The 12,576-nt window shown below is 40.2% G+C and overlaps 1 long non-coding RNA gene across 1 annotated transcript in view; it reads right to left on the bottom strand.

Annotated features, from left to right (window-relative positions):
* Positions 1–3,501: 3,501 nt before the first annotated feature.
* LOC118971012 (uncharacterized) overlaps positions 3,502–12,576 on the bottom strand; it is a 274,439-nt gene continuing 265,364 nt past the window's right edge. The window contains exons 5-6 of the long non-coding RNA XR_012124201.1: positions 4,695–4,748; positions 3,502–4,104 (exon numbers count right to left, since the gene is read on the bottom strand). This is a non-coding gene — a long non-coding RNA (uncharacterized lncRNA). The remainder of the gene's footprint in view (positions 4,105–4,694; positions 4,749–12,576) is intronic.

Genomic DNA, 12,576 nt, shown 5'->3' on the forward strand with positions numbered 1-12,576 from the left:
ATAACCAAAATCTACTCAGAATGTACAATTTGAAAACTGCCATTCATGCGTCAACTTATACGATCCACATAATAATCCTAGGGGGTCACAGGTGGGTATTATTATCTTCAGTTTTTCTGGGTAAAGACTTAAATGATCTCCTTCCACCATAATTCACAGAGCTGGTGGCAAGCAGAGCATGAACTTGAATCCAAGTCTCCTGAGTGTTAATATCTGTGTTCTTTACCTACACTTGATCACTCACATTTAAAATATAATGTCAAGTCCCTCATTCCATCCATTCCATAAACATTTCTTGAGCAGCTGTGAATATTATCATCATTGTGCTCAGCAACATGATTCCATGAAAAGGCAAGTGAGACCCAGTCCTCCCCTCAAAGCTAGTATGTTGAGTACACAAATGCCCAGAGAAGAGCATCATGATTACCCCAGAAGAAGTCTCAAATGCAGTGGTGGTTCAGCGAAGGAAAAGACTACAATTATTAGGAGAACATCTTGGATGAAACTGATCTCTAAAGAGCAAGTAAAGAGAAGAAAGATGGATCGAAGACGCAATGACAGGAAAATAAAGAGCTGATTCGGGGTTAATGCAAGATGCTTGTTGCTGGTGAAAACATTCACTGTGACCACTATCTTGCTCCCTGCCAACATTTAACAACTCTTTCTAACAGTATCTGATTTCTGCTGAAGCAAAGGAAGGTTGTATTGTCTCTAAATCAGCCTTCTGACATTTCTACACCCTTAATTAGTACTGTACTTCTCACAGAACTGATTGCTTACTATTGGAAATTTGGTGTTTTTGTGGTATATTTAAGTGTGGTGTGTATGTGTGTGTGTGAAATAGGGAAGCCAGGATCATTCGTGTTGTTAACTGATAGTAAACATATTGAATGTGCCAAATACATACTGAGACTTGGCAGGGTAAAGACAGAGACAAGATTATATTTTCTCCATGTGAGGTGGAACAGGGACAATACTGCTGTCTCTTTGCTAAACAGTTTTGGCCCTGACAGGCTACCTTAAAGAATTTATATCATGAGATGAGACTAAATGCATAAATGCACATGGAGTCACGGGGTAGCTGCCATACTGCAGGGGGACACACCAGCCTGAATATCCTTGCTAGGTGTCAGTCCTGGGATGGAAGACAGAGCTGATCTGGGAAATGACTTGGAAGTAAGATGTGACTTCAAAACTCCACAGTCAGCACGAGGAGAGAAGCACACAGGGACATGCGTAGAACCCAGAGGACACTTCAAAGTCCCTTTGTGTGATGAAGACCCATCCTGAGAGGAGACAGGAGGCCCCCTAGCAATGTAGCTGCCAAGGTTGGTCTGTCTTCAGTGTCATCCATTCAGTCATTCTTCCTTTCCTCCTTTCCTTCTTTTCTTTTTTGGATATGGTTTTTGTTCACAAAGGTAGACATGTGAGTTCACTGGGCGTGGAGTCTTTAAAAAAAAAATTTCAATTGCAAATGGCATATTTTTTAACTCAAGGAATTTTCTGAAAACTACAACTCTTTTACCTTCCCCTAAAAAGAGCAAAGTGTTTGCCCAGTGTATTCTTTCAGGATGCACTTTGATGAGACGTCATTAAAATACGGGAAACTATTTCCAATTAACCTGAAAATCAGCGTCTCATTGTCATCAACGTGAGCCAAGGACACAGAGCTTGTAACAGCAGACAGACTGGCCTTCCCACCGAAGCACTGATTTGAGAAGTGCAAACACAGGGGTTTTCCTCCAAGTTTCCAGATTGCAGCCTAAGCAGCCTGGCTGCTGCTCTGCTACCACACCCAGTATGAAGCAGCACACGGAAACACACACAGGGAGGAGTCCTGGGAAAATAATAACGTAGGAGACATTTCGCCAGACCCTCGTGCCTCAGTTACAGCGTCCACAGGGCGAGCAAGGAGGACTGCCACGGATCAGCCGGTCACCCGTTACACTCCATGTGGTGGTGATAGGCCCCAGGCGGTGTGTCCTGACATACTAGAGCCCGAGCTAACACAAACCGTGGCTAGAAATAGCTGAAATTATTAGTCAATAAATAGTCTTTCTAAATGTTAAAATTGGCAATGAATGAGCTATTTTAGGTTCTCTCTGGATGTGTACCCCAATTATGGTCACCATGTTTAATATGAGGGTAAGGGGTGGAGGGGCACCCAAATCTTTAAAAAGTTTTTTTTAAAACAGGAAACATATGATTTTCTTGACTCATGTCTATTTTTAAACCCCAAAGTACACACTACCCATTTGCTACAAAGATGAATCACTGTGGACATTTCATTTTCAATGAAATTTCATGTATCTAAAACTAGGATTGGTTCATCTGCTGAGATAGCAACATGGTCATAAGCAAAACAAAAAACCCAAAGATGTAATAGGAAACCAAATATAGTTATAAAACTTAAAAAGAAAGATTCAAGAGTCTTTATAAAAGAAAAAGCAAGCAAAAACAAAAAAAAAAGGAAAAGGAATAACTTTCTTTATGGCACAGACATCAGCAAGTATACTGAGAACCTGTTAAATACTCAGTATGGCTTTGTTGCCAGAGAGCTGACTTCATGTGGGCCCTGACACTGTGACACCTTGGGCAAATTACTTCTTCTCAGTGAGCTGCACTTTCCCCATCTGTGAAATGGGACAATTGTATCACTTACAGTTTTTATGAGGGTTATATGAGACCACAGGAAAATATAAGCTCCATGAGAACAAGACCTTTCACCCATTGCTGATTCTTCAGCACAAAAAAAACAGGAATAACAGGTAGTAATAGTGATTGTAACACTCAGCAGATATTTGTATGTCCAGATCCTGTTCTAAATGCACATTTCAGCTCATGTAATCCTCACAGCCCCATGGGATGAGTGATATTATTGCCCTATTTTACAGGCAAAGAAACCAAAGCACTGGAGATTATGTAAATTACCCAGTCACACTAAGCAGATGAGCCAGGATTTGAATATTGCCTCTCAAGTATTATATAGTAAGTAGACACTCAAAAAATATTTATAGAATGAATAGATGAAATGGCATATACAAAACCTTAGAAAAGTTCAGCCCTAAGGCTGGCTCTCAACAAATACTAATTGACTTTCCTTTTCCTTTGTCTTCACATTTAGAAGATGAGTAAGTATATAATAACACATGATTTCTGCCTCAAAGATCTACCATTTTATTGAGGAAATTATGAACAAAAAGGACAACTAGAGAATTATATGGCACACATTTTAATCTAAATTGTTTGGCATCAACAAGTGGTCCCAAATGGTGGCCATTTTGCTATTTTGATTGCTACCCCAGAACTTGGGGAGTTGTGGGGGTAAGCGAGTACAGCATTGGGGCAAGGGGTATGTTACTGGCTTCTAGTAGATATAAACCAGAGGTGCAACTAAACATCCTTCAAAGCACAGAACAGCCCCCAACTGCAAAAAAATTATCCAGCCCAGATATCAAAGTACTGAGCTTGAGTAGCCCTGGCTTAGGCTCCAAGGGCTATAGTAATTTTAAAGTGAGTGAGAAATGCCTGAGAGCTAGAACTTCACTGATGATGGAAGATTTTCTAGGGTAGTGTTAGGGTGGATGTGGAATGGCATGCCAAGGGAGGAAGAAAAGCCTCCATCACCTTACAGCTGTGTTTCTATGCACTGGTGAATATCTACACAATAATTTCCATACAGATAAAAACCAGGATCAACTGCATAATCCTAGCATTAGTCAGAAAGGTTTGGCCTGTGTTCACATTTAGGAAAAACGTGAGCAATACCAGAAATTACTACCATTACGAGTGAATAGGAGACACTTCTATAAACCCATTTAAGATACTTTCTTTATTCTTTTTATTCACAGTTTTGAGAAGAGGCTTAACAAGGCACAATATAGATACTGACTCATGTTTCTTCACCACCCAAAATCCATGAATTGCTTAGCATGGGCTCTTGCTGGGCCCTGAAATGAGGTTTAGACTTGCCAGATCATAGATATTCAGCAAACAGGACCGATCACAGCACTTGCCTCCCCTGGAATCCTCTTTGCATGTGTTCTTGAGGAATTCTCTTTGAAGGAGGCATGTCCTAAAGGAGCCAGACCTGACCGTCTTGACCTGGAGAAAAAGGTTAGGAGAGTTTTCGAAGGGAAATTGTGTGTGTTTAACGTCCACAGTGCCTTGCCATCAAATCCAGCCAAAATAAACCCATGGAATCATACAACAGTCCTAGGAAGGGAATATGGTATAGAAGTTAAGAGCACAAGCTCAGGGACCAGGTGCCTGGATCATATTCTTGCTCTGCCACTTATTAGCTATGTAACCTTGGACAAGTTACTTAACCTTCTGAGCCTTCATCTGTGAAATTTGATTAATAATATATCATAATACCATGTAGAATTGGTGAATTAATTGACGTAAAGGACTAATTTACAGTGCTTGACACATGGTAAGTGTTCAGTAAAGCCCAGCTAATTATTATTGTTTGGAAGAGAGATACAATAAAGATTAAATTATCTGATAGACTAAGATTTCTCTAAAATATTTCAGCCTAAGCTGTACTGTTTGAGCTTTCCTCCAACAGACAGTAACACAAAAGAAAGTATAAAGTTCTTGCTTAGGCTAACACTGGTCACTTCTTATCTTTGTTCCATTCAGGGTATCTCAGTATTCACAAAGCAACTTCTCTGCAAGCAGATGTACTGTACCCCAGAAGGACTTCCAGCAGTTCTTGAAGGCTTCTTTAGAGGTACTGTAATTTCCTGATGAGTGAACAAATGCAAAGGGACAGTGCTATTAATATGATCTCATCATATTCACAGATTATTCACAGGAAACTCAGATTATAAATAGGATGATAGAACCATCTTTTTTCAAAACAAATCTGCAGATACTAAATGACTTGCCCAAAGAATACTAAAAGGAATGATGGAACTGAGAGTCAAATCCCCTTGCTCTGACTCTGAAGACCAAGCTCTTAAAATTGTCCTACCAGTCCATCCAGCTGATCACAGACCAGGCTTCAGGAAATTCACAAATTCCTTAAGATCTGTATTCTCTTGATTAACAGAGTTGAAATGTGTGAATTATTGTTGCATTTCTGAGCACCAACTGGGTAAAGACCACATCAGATGTATTGATTGGGTAAAGTAATCAGATGTATTGAGCAAAATATTTTTGTTACACGTAACAAGAACCCAGCTCCAACTGGCCCAAGCATAACAAGGAATGTATGGTCATATATGCACAAATCCCAAACACTGAGTTGCTTCAGCAGGCACAGCTGAATGGAGGTCCTCCAATTACCTAGTAATGATTCTGCCTCTTTCTGCATTGCTCATTTCTGTTTTCCCTCTATGGTGGCATGCTTCTCAGTTAAGCATTTACCAAGTGGTGCACAGCTACAGGGTTGCAAGGCTGCAGGAGAACAGAGACTGGAGTGGTGGCAGCACCAAGGGCAGAGACTGGGATGGCTGTAGGGGGCAGAGAGGCCCAAAGGCAGAGACCGGCCTGCTGCATGCTGACTTGCTCTGAGTAGACAGGAATCTAGTGATTGATCTGATACTGTGGGAATGAAGTTGGATATACACCCTAAGAACATTCCATTGTCATTTCTTCAGTCTCACTAAATCCATAGTGAACTTGTCCGGGGCTGAAACCCATTGGCAAGACAACTGGCAGGATTCACTGTAGACAGAAGAACGGAACAGGCTGCCCTCATGGAAGGAGTGTTGCAGCAGGCTGCGCCTATGGATGGGGAGACCTTCAAGTGCCCTCCAGTGGATATGAGGTCTGAGGTGACTTGCCTCCTAGAAGACTGAGCCCCACCCCAGGACTAGGAAGAGGTGGGGGCAAGACCTGAGGCAGTAAAGGTGACCCTCAACAAAATAGGGAATTCCTTAAAGATACAGAGGCAATGGGAATGGTGGGGTTTTTTTTCTCACAATATTGAAAAGGCCATAAGGGAGAAAGATGTCCTAATTCAGGAAGAACGAGAAGAGGCAGCATGAGAACATGGGCTCCAAGGTGCCATAGAAGAGGTAAAAAATTTGTTGATGACTGAAATGGTGTCACTATGAAGTGCTGTGGAAATGGTAAAGGATGTAATGGTAGCCTGAGAGGAAGCAGCAGCCTGAGAAGCAGCAGCCCGAGAGTCCAGGCTGCGAGATGCCATGGGGCAGGTGAAGGACGTAGTGGAGCCATCAGCCCCAGAAATGAAGGAGGAGCTGAGGTTTGACGAACAGGTGGGGGTGGAGGCCCTGTTGGTGCCAGACGCATCAGCCCCTCCTCAGTTGAAAGACTGCCAGTTTGTAAAGAAACAGCAATGGCAGGTTCCTCCAGGAGAAGTACAGCCCCCTCCCCAGGTAGTGGAGCATTCTGTGCTCTGATCCTATACTCAGGCTCAAGCAATGGAAGCACAGAAGAAAATATGGTCTGCTACCTGAAGGAAGAATTTAAAGGGCCCATGAAGGTCATGAGGACCCAGATGTGGGTTGACTTGATAGAGGCAGGAGCAGATAGAGAAACTGGACAGAAAGTCAAATAGAATCTTACTGGAGCTGTGGCAACAACCAAAACCGGAGCAGCATTTCTGGCCGCTGAGGATGAAGAAGCAGAAGCCAGAGACAAAGCAGCAAGATCAGCCTGTGTGTCTGCAAAACTTTCTGCTGGAGAGGCTGGAGAAGGTTGTAAGGCCCACCCATGGTCCTTTTGGTTAACACATTTGAGTATAACTGGTTTGAATACAGCCATGATGACCACTTGGTGGCAATGGATCTTCTTAGGCTTGAGGGTTATTATAATTTGTATTTGTATATTGTTGTAGCCTCTGTTGTTATTGTGGAATTTGGTTATAATGTTCCAGCTTTTTTGCACAGGAACCATTGCAGAAGATTGAGGGCATGTAGATTGAGAGACCAGAATCCTGGAGGTGTGAAGTGTGGAGAAAGTGAAGGTTCCCATGGGCAGGATTCTCACCTGGCCCTGGTAGGCTTGCGTACTACACACATGTGGGCAATGCATTCTTATTGTCTCTATATAAAGAGATCTGCTCAGAGCTCTAGGCTGCTGCACGGCTGCAGGGCCGCAGGAGAGCAGAGACTAGAGTGGTGGCAGCACCGAGGACAGAGACTGAGATGGCTGTGGTGGCAGAGAGGCCCAAAGGCAGAGAATGGCGTGCTGCATGCAGACTCACTCTGAGTGGATGGGATTCCAGTGACTGACCTGCCACCATGGGAATAAAGTTGGGTATAAAGCCTTTCACCCCAAGAACGTTCCATTGTCATTTTTTCAGTCTCACTAAATCCATAGTGAATTTGTCTGGGGCTGAAACCCTTTGGCAAGACCCTCACTAATACGTGATAAAAAAAATCCCCCCCAAAAACATATCTGAGTTGGTTGGATTGAGTTTTGTACTTGTAAATAAAAGAATACTGAAGGGTACAAGAGCCACAAGGGTACAAGGAATGGATTCCAATTCCTAAAACAATTGTTGGGACACAGTAAGCATTTATTAAATATGAACGCCACAAATGATCAAATGGTTCAAACAGCATAAATGCATGAATGCTCAGTCCAAACATAGGGAGTAAACATAGCATAGCATTAGTCTCCAGAAGGTCCCTTCACCACAAGAAATATTCAGCCGAATGCTGGAAAAACAGTAAGTCTCCATGCTTTAGGGCGGTCTCAGACAGCAAAAGGAGGCTTATATGCAATAAATTCCTAAGGTCCCTACCAATCCTGATATACTATAATTGAACGTTTTCAGTACTTATTCAGATGAAATTTGGATAGTTTTGGGGTGTCATCCTTTGTAAAGCTAAGAAGCTTGTCCATTGGAAAAAAATACCATATTCAGATTTATCTCCATGCCAGCACGCCAACATCTTCGTTTAAGGGAGAACTGAAAACCCTGAACTGCCATCCACTAAATACTGGGTAAGTGAGGCAGAAGGACTTGTAACTGACACTCAACAGACAGTTTTGCCCCCTTATTTGCTTCCCTTTTAATACTTTGATATATGTCATGGGTTTGTCTACAATATTCCTGCCTGTTATTTGTGCTTTGGGGTATTTATATGCAATAAATAGCCGTAAACATGAAAAAATAGCTAGTGTGTGAACAAGAACTACTGAGACAGATGGGCCTACAGCAAACACATTTGGCCTGTTGCAACACAGAATTTCATCTTTAAGAAACTGCTATATTACTGATAAGATGTATTCCGCTGCAATACAGTCCAGATAAAACAGAAGGAACTGGCAATGATGGATGTTGGAATGATTGTTCATCTATTCAGCATAAAACATTACATTTGCACTCATAGATTTATCTTCCATTTGAGGAAGGTAATCACCGCTCTATCACCACGTTTATCATTTGCCCTGCCCTATGACCCATGCACAGGGCCACTACCTCACTCCTAGGCATTGATGACATTATCACCCTCCAGGTTTGACATGCTCCATGTACCTGCCATACATGAAAAGGAAAGCAAACTTAGTAACTTATTCCCTGGATGAAATCTTAAAGTAGATGTTATATACAATTAGTCTCCTCATGTTTTTTTGTTTTGGATTTTTATTAGGTGACAGAAAACTTTGAGATTGATGTGAATGGATGTAAGATAAAACTCTTTTATGAGACTCACAGTGATCCATATGGGAACTGTGGATCTTGCCATTAATTACATTATAGCAAAAAAAATGAATTCTTTAATAACGGTTTTATTTTTATTTTTTGCCTAACATGCAAATTGTATACAATCCCTCAATGTATGGTTCCCAGTGGACAAAGGGTTTTATCACAGGAAACTGTGACATTTAGTATGCATACAATTAATAAGCCTCAAGATTTGATTTCCTATATCAGTTTCAAATAAACTTGAACCCATCTCTAGGAGAAAACAAATTCCTTATAGGAATCTCCTTTAGGATAGGAGGTGCCAGGTCTCTCAAAGAATACAAATCTACCAAAACAGTCAATAAATATGTGTCAACTACCTATATCCCCAACAATTAAATACACACTGAAGGGGGTTTGAGAAGAAAATACACACAGACAAATGTGAATAAGGGAGTCTTTATGGCTCAGAAGGAAGATGCAAAAATTGATTAAATCTGTTTTCTATATATGGAAGTACTTGTTAACAGCCCCCCTCCTCAGAATATGAAGAACAAAGACACATTTTTATAAAAATCTAGGGAAAATCATCAGCCAAGCACTTTGTTCTGAGTGCTCCCTGTGTGCCAGGCATGGGAGATATGAAGATGATTAAGACACTGTTGTTTCCTAAAATGAGCTCACACAGAGGGAAGGTAAATTACACTAACATGTGGTAAGCTAATTTGACAATGTAGGCACTATTTTATGAAGGTGATATACAAGGGATCAGGATTCAGAACGGCTTTGGATTTTTCAAGAGCAACACAGGAGAGAAGCTGTGGAACTCCCAGGATGATGATGAATGGCAGCTTGAGGATGGGTGGTCACATCTGATGTAGGAGGCATCCAGGCCAGACTTCAGCAAGACCAGAGCCCCTTGGCTTGCACTTCCCAGTGTTTCTCAAAGCATGGTGCAGAGATTGACATCAGTATCACCTGGGAAATGGTCACAAATGAACATTCCCAGTTCTGTCTCAGAAGACTTGAACCTTTAGGACAGGGGCCAAGGTAATCCTGATGAATGTGCAGATTGTGAACGACTGCTCTGGGTGATTCTTCTTCAGGGAGATAAAACTGTTAGAGCATCTGATGCATGTGAACAACTTATGGAGATAATTAGATAACTGCTGAAGGCTGAAGATGAATTAGAGGTAAGTGCAATACAAGGGATACTAAGAAAAGGAAATTTTTAAGTCCAAGAAAGCAAAACATTATACAACAAAATTGCTATATAATTCATATATGAATCACGCACATAGTCATAATCATGAAAGTATAACATAACTATGTTGGGAGGCAGGGTGGGTGAGCAGGGAGTGCTTATGTGGTGGCAGTTGGATGGGGGAAAAGTGTGGAATCTCATTGTCCAATGTAGAATATCCATAGATAGTACATGAAATTCAAAAATTAATAGGAGCAATATATCTCCATATTATTTATAGATTTGGAGGTTAATACTCAGAAGAATCAGTTAAAGGAGTTGAAAATGATTGGCTCTCAGACAAGGGAATGGAAAGGAGCTGATGTTTTTTCATAGAAAATCTTGCAGAATAAGTTGACTCTCTATACTTTGTGCATTTTAACTTAAATAAAAAGTAAAATCCAAAATATGCAAATAAAACATCCCCTTGACATTCATTGACATAGTCTATGGAATCTTTCATGCTACAAAAAAAATGAGTAATTATGATAAAGACTGCTCAGCCTACAAAACTTAAAATATTTACTGTCTGTCTCCATATAAAAAAAGTTTGCCAATTCCTGATTCATTTATCCATTATCACCTAAAGAAATACTTGAATTTTGGTATCTTGTTTTCTCTACCAGATCTCATTCAATTCTTACAGTAAACACATTATTTAGGTAATATCGTACTACTGGTGGAACAGAGACTCAAAAAATTAAGGAAAACTGACCAAGGTCAAATAGCTCGCAACTGGTGGAGCTAGGTTTCAAGCTGAGCTCTCTCTGAAACCAAAGTTTATATTCTTTCCATTAGCATTGTGGCTGGTGTTTAATTAGCTTTTTGTGTTAGTATAGCTTGCCTTTCTTACATGTAAGTAAGCTCTGTTTAGGACAAGCAACATGTCCTAATCATCTGCATATGCCCTGTGCCTGGAATGTAAGTGCTCAGAACAAAGTTTTTGATTGATTATAATGCTGATAAACGCAAAAGGACCGCTCACAATTCTCAAAGCAAATCGCATGTACTCACAGCAACTGTAGTGACACTGACTGTTGTTTTCAAAAGACTAAAATATGCCCTGAGTCACATTTTAGTTGAAGTTTTCTGAATAAATAAAGCATTATTGTCTTGAAGAAGTCACACATGCAGGTATCAATGACGCCATTCATCTTCTTGTGGTAACACTCAGCTTTCCTGTTTTGCACTTGTCTCAATCTGGACTGGAAGATCTCAGAGGCAGAGGTTTCTTGTTTATATGCCCAGGGAATTCTGGGCATCTGTGTTGTTCTGTGACTAACTGCTAAAAATAAATGAGTAATAATGCATTGTTGGTGTGAGGTTTGCTTCATGTCCTGAAGTGTATTCTGAAAACACTGATTATGAACTTTCTTTAACCAACTCAGTCTTCCAAAAGCAGAAACCTAGTGAGAATTATTCAAGGGAAAATGACATTATTGTTTTGATTGGAGAGTTTCTTATGACTGATATATAACTAGTTATGTACACTGTCAACACTGACCTGAGTAAAAGCAATGCTGTTTCACTTTCAAGTGAATAGAATCATTGAAAACAAGAATTCATGGCTTGGAAGGAATCATAGATTACATCTATTCTCACCATTGATCCCCATTACGACATGTCCTAGTTATCCAGCTTGCACTTGGAATACTCTAGAAAGAGAAACCCCCTCCCTGCCAACAGGGTGAGTCTCACTTCACTTCATTCATTAATTCACTCGCATGTTTTAAAGCACTTCTCAGATGTTCAGGCATCGTTTTAGACTCTGTTATTTGATTATGTAAGGTTGAAACCCAAGTCCTTATGGCTGGCATTAGTAAATCTGATTTTTATTTGATAGAAGCTCACAAGTCTAATCCATCCTCTCTATACAGTCCTTCAAGTATTTGGAGGAACGTCATTTTCCTTGGTTATTCATATCTCTGCCCAAAACATCTTCATTTCCTGAATCCATTATTCACATGACATGGTTTTACATCTTCTCCATTCCAGTTTGTTTATGGTACCATCCCAAAATGGTACCACCAAAAGTATTGCTCTATATGTGGTCTGACCAGTCAAAAAGAAATTCTTATTCCTCTCTTTCCCTTTATACACTGTATTTGGTAACATGATCTACTGGGCATCCATGTTTTGGGTAGTAAAATACTAATATTTACTCCTATTGCACTAATTATCAAATCTAAGGTCCTTAAATCTTATTCATGAGGACTGTTGTAAGCCACATTCCTCCCATCCTGTATTTAGGGGTTTGGTTTAGGGACCTAGTCTCATTGTAGTCATATGTATTAACTTCACCTTATTATATTAACTCTAGATAAAATTATTCAATTTAAAAAATTAGTGAGATTCTGGGCTATAAAAATGAAAGACACTATTTTTGCCCTCCAGGAACTCAGAGACTGCTGGTAATGATGGATAATTTGACAAAGAATTGTAAATCAGGATAAATACTGTGATTGGTATAATTAAGAAGTACATCAGTAACACACAGAAAGGATACATAAACTTTTGCTATTCCTATTGTTATGGAAATTTGTAAGGGAGGGAAATAAAAAGAGAAGACGATGAAGACTCCTTAGAAGAGGAGATATTTGGTTTGTATCTTGAAGGTGAGTAGAGAATAACAAGGCCAAGAACAGAAAAGAACATTCTAAACTATGCTGTCCAGCATGTTAGCCACTAACCACTATTGTGACTATTGAGCAGTTGAAATTCA

This window comes from Manis javanica, chromosome 2 (assembly GCF_040802235.1).
Source record: "Manis javanica isolate MJ-LG chromosome 2, MJ_LKY, whole genome shotgun sequence".
NCBI classification, from domain to species: Eukaryota; Metazoa; Chordata; class Mammalia; order Pholidota; family Manidae; genus Manis; species Manis javanica.